This window comes from Lactuca saligna, chromosome 1, assembly GCF_052625555.1.
Source record: "Lactuca saligna cultivar CGN05327 chromosome 1, ASM5262555v1, whole genome shotgun sequence".
Classification (NCBI taxonomy): domain Eukaryota; kingdom Viridiplantae; phylum Streptophyta; class Magnoliopsida; order Asterales; family Asteraceae; genus Lactuca; species Lactuca saligna.
Window position 1 is genome coordinate 18,573,235 of NC_136417.1, and position 12,768 is coordinate 18,586,002.

Here is a 12,768-nt window from a genome sequence, read left to right on the forward strand (position 1 = left end):
TTGTGGTATCGTACGGTCTAACCGAGTAAGACACCCAATAAAAGGCATATTAAACCATCCCTAATAAGAGGCACTTTGGTGTAAGATGTAGACTTCTTGTATAAAAGTGTAAAACGAAGAATATATCTTAGCATCATAGCTTTAAATATGCTAAATGGAAGACTTTGATACGACTATACAGTTTTGATAGTCATAAAAAGTTATGAATTGTATCATCACAAGTTAAACATACCAAAATTGATAATTGTCCAAGAGATCGACTATAAAGTTTCAATATTTTATGAGAAATCTTCGATAAAATCCCAATATTTTGTGTTAGTTTACGGTTTAATTCAAACTTTTTAGTTTTTAAACAGAAAAGTCTTGATTATTTAATTTTATACGATAATTTTTTATTTTCTGTTGAGAAAAAAATAAAAATTGATTGATTAATTTGGGTAAAATATAAAATAATCGGATTTTTCTCTAAAAATAAAATTTGAATTAAACCATAAATTGATCGGCAACCCATAATTTATTCTTTTGATGGATCATTTTGGAAACACTTTCCCGTTACCATGTGGCCCAAAAAATGTACTTGTCAAGCCAAAATTCACTTTTAGAAAATTTGCAATATAATTTCTCTATATAGAAATTCCAATATTCCCTAAAATAGATAGTGGTCACAAAATTTTTTTAATCGTTTTTTTTATAACAAAAACTTGCAAAACTAGCAATAACATATGATACTGATTGGCGATTACGATATAGCTTTTTGAAAGTGTGGCTTTTTAAACCAAAAATAATTTAGATTGCTAAGATCTATATTTGAAGTCAATCAAAACAGTAACAATGTTTTAAGTGTGTCAGAATTTAAACCCTAAATATGTTGTGAAAAGTTTCAGTCCTTAATCACTTGGCTAATACTAATAATTTATATGAGTAGATAAGAATACGATAATATCATAAATTTAAATAATTTATGTAAGATAAGAATATGATAATATCATAAAATTAAAGTTTATTGTTAAAGTAGCAAGCGGCAAAACTAAAATATTGCACATATTGCATGATTTTCACTTTGCAGTAAATACACGTGATGTTTTTGTATGTTTTTCACGTTTCAATCGAAATAATATGATGAAAGACTTTAAGTATACTTTTTTTTTTTCCTGTAAAAAAAAGTGGGATATTGATTAAACCAATTATTTATTTAAAAAGTTTAAAAAAAAAGATTAAACCAATTATTTATTTAAAAAGTTCTAAAAAAATGATTTTTTTTTTCTAAATTTGAAAACTAATCAATTTATCTGGAATGTAGCATTCTAGATAAGTAAATATGAGGAAAACGGGTAAGTCCATTTGTATGGTCTCCTCATTTATATAAATGAGACTCATCATTCATACTGATATGAAAGATATTCAAACTCAAAGTTTGAAGTTTTTTCCTGAAGAAAATGTATAGACTCCACAAACCACATTGGTTTTACATGTTTATCGGTTGGTGATTTTAGTGTTACCATATCATTTTAAATAACTAGAACTAACATGTAAGTTAAGGGGTTTCATGATTTGTACCCTAATACATGTACGAGGTTGTGCGGAGTGCACGCATGTATAAGATCGAGTCAGAAGCCGATTCGACGACTAGTCGGGGGTCCGGGGTTTCCAAAGGGGCAGCGCCCCTTTGGCGGGGTCTAGGGGCAGAGCCCCTGGCTAGGGTCCCTTAATGGAAAACCTCACCGAAAACCTCAAAACCTCACCGAATTTTGCATGTGCGAACTTAATGGAAAACTCAATTTCTTGAGGGTGATTATGGTAAAACTAACAAAACTCGTTAGTTTTGGTAACCCTGATACGGATTAATATTATTGGCTTCCGATGCAACTAATGACGACCCAACCCTAATGAAACCCTAATCATGTTTAGTATATAAACAACTCTTCTTTTCAGAAGGGGGTTACATTCTTTAGCTCTCGTTTTTCATCACACATTCATAGAACCCTTTAGCATAATAGCTTACGTTTTCTGTGCCTAGATACGTAAGTGTCCGCTTGGATTATCCTAGGCTGAATTTCTTGTAACCCAAGCATAGGGTAGAAATATCAGTTCGAAAAGTGATATCACGATCCAAGCTGGTATCCAGATCTCCACCGCAAACCCTAATATTCCCAACATTATCTACTTAAACTTTGTCATAATGTGCAAAATATATGTACGGGATGCTGATAAAACATTTGGAATACGATACATAGATCCGGAATGTATATCATGAGTACGAAGAACATATCCATAACGTATCTCCGAAATACAAAGAACAAATTTTATAATATTAATATTTTTAGAACCATATCATTATTTTAAAGAATTATATGTTTGTTTATCATAGTCTGCAATATCTACTATTGTGCCACCTCCACCAATAAAATATGAAGTGATACACATTGATGTTAGAGAACATGATCTTCTGCGAGTAGGTATTACAATGACCGTTGAAAACAAGCCTATATCGATTGATAATGATGTCAATAACATGAATTTCATGTTATACAATTCAGTAAGTAATCTTTTTATTCTTTTCATAATCTTTGAATTTAGTGAAATAAGTTGAAAATGTAATATCCCTTGCTAGGGCCTATTTGAAAATGAGTTATAAGTCATCTGAAAATGAGTTAAAAAATTATTTAAAACATATGTGAGGAGACAACATTTTGTAACACGATAATATTTAAGCACCATACATTATATGACCTTCTAAATGATGAGTTTTATAGGTTATAAAATTACATGTGAATGCAGAAAATACACTTAACACTTAAGGGCACAAGCAACCTATAAATGATCTATGTCTTCACAAATAATAAGGTACTATGAATATCATGAACCCTAGAGAAACCCTATTGAAATAAAAAATTCAAGAGTAAGGTTTACATACCTTTAGAATTATTATATCAAATAATTCTCTTGATTCATTCCTTTGCTCTTCAAAAAACTAGCACCAAAAGCTTAGTGTCTATAATGGCTTGTACCCAAACCCTAACAATTAGGAGACAAGATGAGAGTGGAAGAAATTGGGCTACTCCTTTGGTAGAAATGATGGACGAAAATAGGCTACCTAAGGGATCCTATTTATAGTTGATAGGAAAACCCCGTAAAACCCTAATTTGAATATAATAATAATAATATTTCAAATTTATGTGGTTATCCAATATCCTTATCTTCAGGAGGCTTCCACAAACCCTAATATGGGGCACGTAAAACCTCCCCCATAGGAAGGTTTTGAAACCCTTCCTTTGCTCAACTTTTGAGCAATCATAACTTAAGTCCTTACACCTTTAATTAATTTTATATAACCCAAACTTAAATCCAAATTAATTTTGATTAATGCTTAATTAATTAACAATATTTTTAAATAATATATTAATCATATAATATATTAATAAATCATTTATTTCAATTTCTAATTAGTTTATTATTCATATAACAAACTAATAAATTATATTCTCTCTCCAAATGTCAATCTTTTTGGTTACTAGTTATGAGGGCAACCTAAAAAGAACTTTGCTTCTAATTACAAATATATACCAATTTAATTATGGGTTTAGACACCTTAATCCAACACTAAATATCATCGTTATTTCTTCAAGTATTTACTTGTTCAATTTAAATACACATCAAAATAAGGTTAGGCATGGACTTGCCTAGTAAGAACACCCGAGTTTGACTCATTTAGAGTAAGAGATGACAAGCCAACTTACTCGAATCAAACCTAAAAAATCACTTTAAGACACTCAAAACAATTTAGGGTTTTAATAACCCAAATCAGGTTTAAATAGGGTCTTATATGATCTATAGTTCCATACACACACTCAAAAGATAAGCTTTGTTAGAAAAGTTTGACAAATCACTTTAAATTCACTAAAGGAGATAATACAAATATTTCATGATATAAGTATGCAATAAATGCATTTATCCCTAATCCCCGTGTCAATCTCAATAGCCCCTCAATAATGGCAAAGGACACTTGACGGAAATATTGGATTAGGTGTCTAAGTCAATAACTAAATTATAATCTTGAATTGTTAGCAAAGTCCTTTTGGGCTGCTCTCAAACCTAGTAATAAATTGGAATGCTTTTTGGAGAGAGAGAGACTGGTTTATCAATTTATTATATGATTAATAAATTAATAAAAAAATAAAAAATAAATAATTTATTAATGCATTAAGAAAATAATATATTAATTAAAAATAATAATATTTAATTAAGAGTTAATCAGAAATTAATTAGAATTAATTTTGGGATTAATTAAAAGTAGGGCAAATGTCATATTAGCCCATCAAACTTTTCACGTTTGTTTTAAAAGGTCACTAAACTATTTTTTTTGCACATTAAAGTAATAAACTCTCATTTCCATGTTTTAAAATACCCTTTTGTTACCTGCAACCGGATTCAAAGGTAATATACATGTCAGGAAGGATTTGACTGCCATGTCAACATCCACCTAGAAGAGATGGCGGATGAACCACTGGTAACTGAGTCAACCGACATTTACTTTCAATCATGGCTCCAGATATCACCTCTAACTTATTTCTCCTTTCCACTACAACTCACACCGGTCTCGCTTCACTCAAAAAACCTAGGAGATTAATCATAAGTGCGAAGAAATCCGATGTATCTTCTGTTGGAGAAGGTGAAACCGAGAATCAATTTCGGTTCAATTTCAACTTCGGGAAGGTTTCTGAAATCGGCCTCTTGACCCATTGCTAGCTCAACTCCCGATTCGGCCTTGCCTGAAAATGGACCCGTCAAACTCCCCTTCTCTATACCTTCATTTATCTTCACCGACGATGACCACCCTACCACTCTCCAAGTTTCCACCAGCGTTCTCCTCATCGACTCCGTCTCTATCTTCCTCTTTAGCTCCCTCCGTCTTCGTGTAAAGCGCGCCAAAGAACTGGTTCATTCTGTCTCTAACTCTCTCTCTCTCTCTCTATCATAGGGGTTTGATTTGTATAAATTGTAATTATGATTCGCAACTAAACCTATTGTAGTTATATGCGAGTATTAGCAATGATTGAGTTGAGAATTTTGTCTATGGACTAGAAATTTAGGTCTAAGAGAACAGAAACTAAAAAGACGTTGAAGGAGGAGGCACTTGAGAGTTTGAAAGCAATGACGCCGGTTGAGGCAATGCTCTTCCGTTACCTCTTCAGGCGTTGCTAGGAGGGTTGTCTACTGGAATTATTGCAATTATTATGTATAAATTCACCACCACCATTGAAGCTTCTCTCAATCGTCAAACCATTTATGATAAAATCATCCCGAATTCTTAATTGTTAATTCCAAATATAAATGAGAGTCAAACCCAAATGTGTGTGATTAGAGGAAAGAACGAAGAATGCAATTAGATGTGTAGATAGGAAAGGAAAGAAGGAGATAATGACTTTGAGGTGATGTAGATCGGAGTAAAATGGCAAGTAAAACTTGGAAACCTATAAAATCAGGTAAAATGGTGTAATTAACAGGTTACCAACAACTTTGGTGACCTATTGTGCAGAAAAATAACTTTGGTGACTAAATCGGACAAACGTGAAAAGTTCGTTGGGTTAATATGACATTTACCCTTACAAGTACAAGGGATAAAAGTTACAATGTTCAAAAGTTAAACAATGACCAATTCTAAAACCTTCCACAGGGGGGATGGTTTTAGAGGAGTTCTAGATGTTTTCTAGATCTTTTCTTGGGTTCTAACGAAGCTTAGGAATCATTAGGGGCATGAAAAGGGGTAAGGGTTATCCAATGAAATTTGTCTTATCTTATCTCCCCTAGTCACCTATATAAAGGCCTTATGGGATTCATATTTTTGGCCATCCACTTTACAATTTAGAGCCAAAAATATTCTTCCCTCTCTTCTTTCTTCTTAAGCCTCTAATTTGCTAGAGTTTGGGTGTGAGCCATTAGAGGCACGAGACTTCTGGTGCTTGCTTTCTGTAGACCAACAAGGAAGGATTACTAGTTTATTTGCTATGATAAACTAAGGTATATATTTTCTAATAACCATTTAGTAATTTTGAAAATAGAAATGTACTTTTAGGGTTCTTGATATTTAATAGTTGTTTGCAAATCATACTGAGAACATAGATCCTTTAGGGTGCATGTGGACTTAGGGTTTATGTTTTTTCTTCCAAAATAAGATTTTTCGTAACATATAAAACTCATCAATGGTATTAGACCCAATGTTCTCACTGATCTTGCACAAAGTTGAATAGATCAAATTTAGGGTTTATAGAAACTAAACCCTAAGGAGGTAATTTTCGAAAATGTAACTTCACAATTTTCAAGGCCAAAAATACCAATTTTTAAATACGAGATTCATAACATAGTTTACCAAACATTGCCAATGTCATATCAATTTATAAAAATCATAACAACGTGTCTGAAAACCATATCATCAAAAGTAATAAAAATCAGAGTGTAATCCCAGAAATCTCCACGCGGAATCCATATGAGTGTGTGTGTGTGTGTGTGATGCGCTGCTACACCGCCGACTCCTTCCCCTTAGACGAAGAGGTATGTGAAACCAAAACTAAAACTGTAAGCACAAAGCTTAGTGAGTTCCCCCAACATACCCATACCAAATAATGCATAATCGTTGGTATCTTTCAACCAGTAACTGGGAACTACCCTCCCCTTCGGTATCTTTCAACCGGTACCCAGGAGCTACCCTCCCCTTCGGTATCTTTCAACCGGTATCTGGGGACTATTCCACCCCCTGCTATTACCAATACATATCAAGCACAATAAGCATATCAAATACAATGATCATATCAAGCATAATAATCATATCGCACATCAATCCTAGATGATTATCACAAAGACAACCATTTACACAATGCCCTTGCTGGTGGGTCGGCATTATTGTCGTAAACCCACCCCTACTAGAAGGAAACTCACCTCCAAGTCGTGTAGTGACTGCACTGTCCTCGGTGTGAAAGTCGACTCTCCTCGACTCCTCAATCCCTACACAACAACCCCTATAAGTTATCAACTTGTACTTACAACCCCTACAAGGGTCAACTAGAATCCAGGTCAAAGGCAAAGTCAAAGTAAAACCCTAGTCAAGTCATCTTTTGGTCGACCAGACTCACCGAGTTGGTTCGCCAACTCGTCAAGTCCTTGTGTCTACATAATACTACAAACTAGTCCCCACTCGTTGAGTCTAGCAAGAGTTTGACGAGTTCACCTTCAACAATACTCCAGTCAATCTTCATCTGACTCGCCGAGTTCTTCCTTGAACTCGTCGAGTTCATCTTCAGCATATGAATGTGTCTAGTCTATGACTCACCAAGTTGTAAGAACAACTCGTCGAGTCCATCTTCAAAGATTGGGAGATTGCCTTGAACTTGCCGAGTTTGTTCTAACACTCATCGAGGCCCATGATTTCTAGGTCCCTTAAGAGCCTAAACAAGTGAGGGATCTTCTATACTATCATCTAGTCCCTCGATAGAAGGGACTTGGCGGTCATTACACCCCGACTCGCCGAGTCCTAAGAACGACTCGTCGAGTCCATCCTTGACCATTACTATACAATCGATTTAAATGGGTCTTAACACATCAAAATCATAGATCTAGCCTCCTAATGTCCATTTTACATGTAAAGCCTCAAGCTTGATGTACATGCATGGGTTCTTTGGCTTAAAAAGCCATAAAAGATGGTCTACAAGGTGCATGGGGGTGTTTATGGCAACAAAGTTGGCATCTTTATGCCATAAAGACCCCCAATGGCCCCATATCTGAAGTCATAACTCCATAATGCACTTCACAACCCGAAAATGGCTTAGAAAGCGCCAAATATACCAAGATCCAAGCCCTAAATATGATTAATTACATGGAAGATCAGGATCAGAGATTTTTATCTTAAATGATCAGGAAATGGAACACAATCTTTGTATCTCCAAGCTCCAACTTGAACTCCCAAGTTCCTTTCCTCTTTTCAAGCTTCACAATCCACCAAAATGCACAAAATGGCCTTAGAACACTCAAACAAGGCTAGGGTTTCAAGATAATGCTTTCTAGAAGTATAAGGGATGATGGAGGATGAGATGGGGGGATATAAGTTGTTTAAATATGGTACAAACCCTCAAATTTAGGGTTTCACTCAAACAACACTTACTCACCGAGTCGGTCTCCCGACTCGTCCAGTAGGTCATTTAAACTTCCTGCTGTTCACGACTCTACTCGATGAGTTAGGCCACTAACTCGTCGAGCCCCAGTGAAAATATAAAGATTTCTAGAATTAACTGTGTACCAGGAATCAAGTGTTACAGAAAATCCATACGGTTCTTGAAACCCTAGCCTCCACCCTATGTTTTCGAAATTTGCAAGGTTTTAGAAACCCTTGCCCATTTTGCCTAATTTTCGAAAATTAAGGAACCCTTTTAGGGTTTACCTTGTTTCTTTATTTGTTATTTTAAAATCCTTAAAATTTGAGCAATTAAAACATGATAAACCCTAGCCTTTTTTCGAAAACAAGAAGGCTTAGGGTTAGGATTAAATTGAATTATTTTATTAATTGTTTAATTGTAAATAAATATTTAATCCATATTGATTTAATTAAATTAATTAATTATTTAATTAAAAGATAAATATTAAATCAAAATTAGTTTATTTTTAAATTATATTAGTTTTATATTAATTTCGAAAGATTAAACTTAAAGCTACTATTTTAGAAATGTTTTAAAATACACCTTATACTATATATAATTAAAAGATTAATATAATGTATGGTTAAGACAAGTCAGTCAAATCGTTAGTACGCCTCATTCACAAAACCATAGTATAAGAGGAGTTTAAGGAAACAACCTATAAAATGACCGCCATTGGGTATCCATTCTTACCCAACGCGCTCTTGTATGGTGGATGGTCATTAGCTGAACGGATTTGATAGGACATAATTTCATTAATAAGTATAATGACATAAAGTAACTAAACTATTTTTAAAATCCTACTCTTAGTTTCTTTAGGAAAAATGTGAGAAATATGCTAATCCATAAAATTGCACGTTATATTTTATATGTAGTTAGTGGAACGCGTGTGGTTAATGATGGGTTTTGAGCATAACAACAATTCCTATGTGTGCATGTAACACTAATGCTTTGGATCTAGGTTTTCTCTAATTGAACATGCAAACTTAAACACAAAATTTGTAAACACGTCATCTTGTTGCTAGCATTGGGTGTGAACCATCAGAGGCAAGATATTTGTGTTGCTTGTTTCCAAGTTATCGAATAAAGAATTCTTGATTATTTACTACAATAATCAAAAGGTATGTTTTTCCTTCTACAATTAACAAAATTACTAAATGTTAATATGTCGTTGTTCAATAAAATGTTACATCAATAGTGTTATGATTTAGATCTTTAGTTTGCATGTACGCTTAAGTGTTAATGTTTTATCTGCGTTAATACATGTAAAACCCTTTAATAAAGAACGTCAAAATTGGATTTGAAACGAAGAAGTTCTGACTGTTTGAAGTTGGAGTGTAATTCGGCGAAAACTTGTCCTCATGAGGTGATAGATTGTGTCACAACGTGAGAGGTAATAGTGAAGGAAGAGTGCACGGACCATGCTCACGATGTGAGAAGTTTAGCAGCCCAAGCCTACGATCTTTTAGGGTTTCCTAGATATTTAAGCCCATTTAACTCGATTCTAGGGTTTGTTTCTAAACCTCTATCCCCCCCCCCCCCCCCCCCTCAACCTCAGAAAAACTCTAATCCTTTCACTCTTGGTAGTTTTGTCTCATTTTGGGTAGATTTGGTGCCATTGGAAGGAAGTGAGGAAGTATTGGTGCAAGGATGTGTTGTATGATGAAAAATAACAATTTTACCCTGCTGTTATATATAATGATGGATGAAGTTGCTGAATAATTATAAAAAATATACATATTGTCCTACAAAATGTAAATTGCACACACTTCATTTAAAAATCCAAATAAAAATTGTCATACAAAATTTAACTAAACAAAAATAATTTAATATCCAAATAAAAACATAATTAAATTTAAAATAGCATAATAATTTAATTTAAAGTGTGTGAAAGTAGTTTATTTGTAATTTGATCATGCAAAACACACATATATTGAACGGTTTTTGGACCCCATTCTATGCCTTGTATGTTTTCTTTATCAATTCCTCCACCCCGGACGTCAGGGATAACCATAGTATTCTCTTCAAAATTTGTAAACACATCATCTTGTATATTGTATTTCCTTATAAAATTATGGACCGTGACACAATCAATAACTATGTCTCTTTGTACTATAAAAGGATAATGAGCCATTTGTTTTAACATTTGGAATCTCGCCTTCAATACACCATAAGCACGCTCAATAGCATTTCTAAGTTGTGCATGAGCATGGTTGAACCTTTCTTCTCTAGTTAAGGGTTTGCTTCTTCGAAAATCGGCAAACCAATACCTAATATTGCGATATGAAGCCATAAACCTGCGAGTGTTTGTATATGCAGCGTCACAAGGCTAATATTTATCGGCAAATAAGTGTGACATATATTATATAAAGAAAACAGATAATAAAAGTTAGAGTAAATTACACGAATGGTCCCTATGGTTTAGGGTAATTTGCACGTTTGGTCCCTAACTTATTTTTTTAATTCAGAAGGTCCCTATTGTTTGTTTTTGTTACACGCTTGGTCCTTGTCTTACCTAAAAAGACTATTTTGCACCTGATTTTTTAATTTATTTAAATAAACACATTCTCAAACCTACTCTCCTCACCTTACCCTACCTATCCCATCATATTTCCATATTCAAATAATAGTCTTTTTAGGTCAGATAGGGACCAAGCGCGTAACAAAAACAAATAGAAGGGATCAAACGCGTAACAAAAACAAACAAAAGGGACCTTCCGAGTTAAAAAAGTAAATTAGGAACCAAACGTACAAATTACCCCAAACCATAGGGACCATTCGTGTAATTTACTCTAAAAGTTATATAAAGATTACAAACCTGGTGGAGGAAATGGAAATCCAGAAGTTGGATTGAATGCAACTTCTTTCAAACTCTTGAATCATGTGCTATACCCTCCTATCCAGCCCAAACAAAGGTGAATATCATATCAAAATTACAAATTTTTATTACATTTTGAAAATATTCACCTTTTCCTCTTCCCCTATAACGAGTTTGTTGATCAACGGGCAAAACCGCATGTATAAGAAAGGTTTTGTCCTTACTCTTGTTCCAAACCAACATCCTAAAACATAAATATTTATACTAACTTATCATAACTTTTATCAAGTTCAAGAACAATTTTAACCATAATATAATTTTCTACCAATGAAATTAACATCATCCTAAACACTAATAGCACAATTAAGGTCAACATTGCCAACATATACCCAAACAATTTTATAACACTTGGATTTTGATTTCATAACATTAGAACAAACAAAATTTGTGATTGCATAGCTTATAAACCAAAAAGAATTTTGATTTCATAGCTTATAAACCAAAAAATGATTTATGATTTCATAGCTTATACACAAACAAGATTTATACAACCAATTTCAGATTTCATAACATTAGATCAAAGAATGATTCTGATTTCATAGTATTTAAACAAATATTTCAGATTTCATGACATTAGAGCAAGATGAATTTCTGGTTTCATAACCAATTTCATATTTTATAACATTAGACTAAGAACAATATCTTATTTCATAACCAATTTTATATTTCTGATTTCATAAATCATACATAGAAGGAAAAGGAAGGCGAATTTATGATTTCATGGAAAAAACGAAGGATTCTGCTTACCTGTCTTGACGTCTTTCTGTCTGGAGGTCAGACTGAAGTCCGACTGGAGGAAGATAGCGGCAATGGAGAGCTATCGATGGATAGCTGTCGATGGAGGCGGCCAAGTTTTGTTATTGGGTATCGGTTTTAGGTCATGATGGGAAGAAAAAAAGGAGAGGGTAGAAGTGTCGTTTTTTCCCAGTCACCCTTATTTCAAATCTAATCCTGGAAGTGAGATGGACCAGACATTCTGACCGAGAAAGCTTCTATCAAACACAAGGTGTATGACCAAGTCAGCCCAAATCTGTGACTCGGTCCCAATCAAACGGGTATCAAGCATAACCTTAGTGGCACACGTTTTTAGTGGCATTTAGTTTTTATGCTATGAATTTAAGTTCTTAATGGCACTTTCTATGTACCACAAATAAATAATTAGTTTTGTATCTTTTAAAAAGGTGTAATATTTAGAGTTCGCGAAAAATTGGACATATAACCCGGTGAACTGATCCTTCTATCGAAAAATTTATAACACCATGAAAATTCCTTTCCCTCCAAGCGTAAATTGGAATCTCACCATTCAAAGTTTTTGCTTCCTCTCCAATGAAATTGAAATTAGAGTTTTCCCTCACCTAAAACGATATCAGGGAAACCTAATTTCACCATTAGTGTTCGGACTTTAGGTATGATCTCACCTTCAGTTGGGTTCGTCGCCAGCTACTCTTTTCAATTCATCTTAAGTCGTCGAAGATCTCAAAGAACAAGTGTACATGCGGCAGCCTCGTGGTTTTGAAGATGTCAACCATCCGGATTATGTTTGCCGTCTTAATAAAGCCATCTATGGCTTGAAACTGGCACCAAGGGTCACAAAATTGAAGCGTTATCTCATCACCAATGGATTTCGGGCATGTCACTCCTACATATCTTTATTCGTTCACCACTCTTCATCTGCTGTCATCTACATCCTTGTGTATGTTGATGATC

At 34.0% G+C, this 12,768-nt stretch overlaps 1 long non-coding RNA gene across 2 annotated transcripts; it reads right to left on the reverse strand.

Moving 5' to 3' along the window:
- Window positions 1-10,026: 10,026 nt before the first annotated feature.
- On the reverse strand, window positions 10,027-11,939 carry LOC145048470 (uncharacterized). 2 transcript variants are annotated; one of them, XR_013682882.1, is made up of 4 exons: window positions 11,809-11,939; window positions 11,151-11,245; window positions 11,002-11,079; window positions 10,027-10,480 (listed from the first exon to the last, which is right to left on the reverse strand). It is a non-coding gene; the product is annotated as an uncharacterized LOC145048470 (long non-coding RNA). The 2 variants fall into 2 exon arrangements; XR_013682883.1 differs by lacking the exon at window positions 11,151-11,245.
- Window positions 11,940-12,768: the final 829 nt, after the last annotated feature.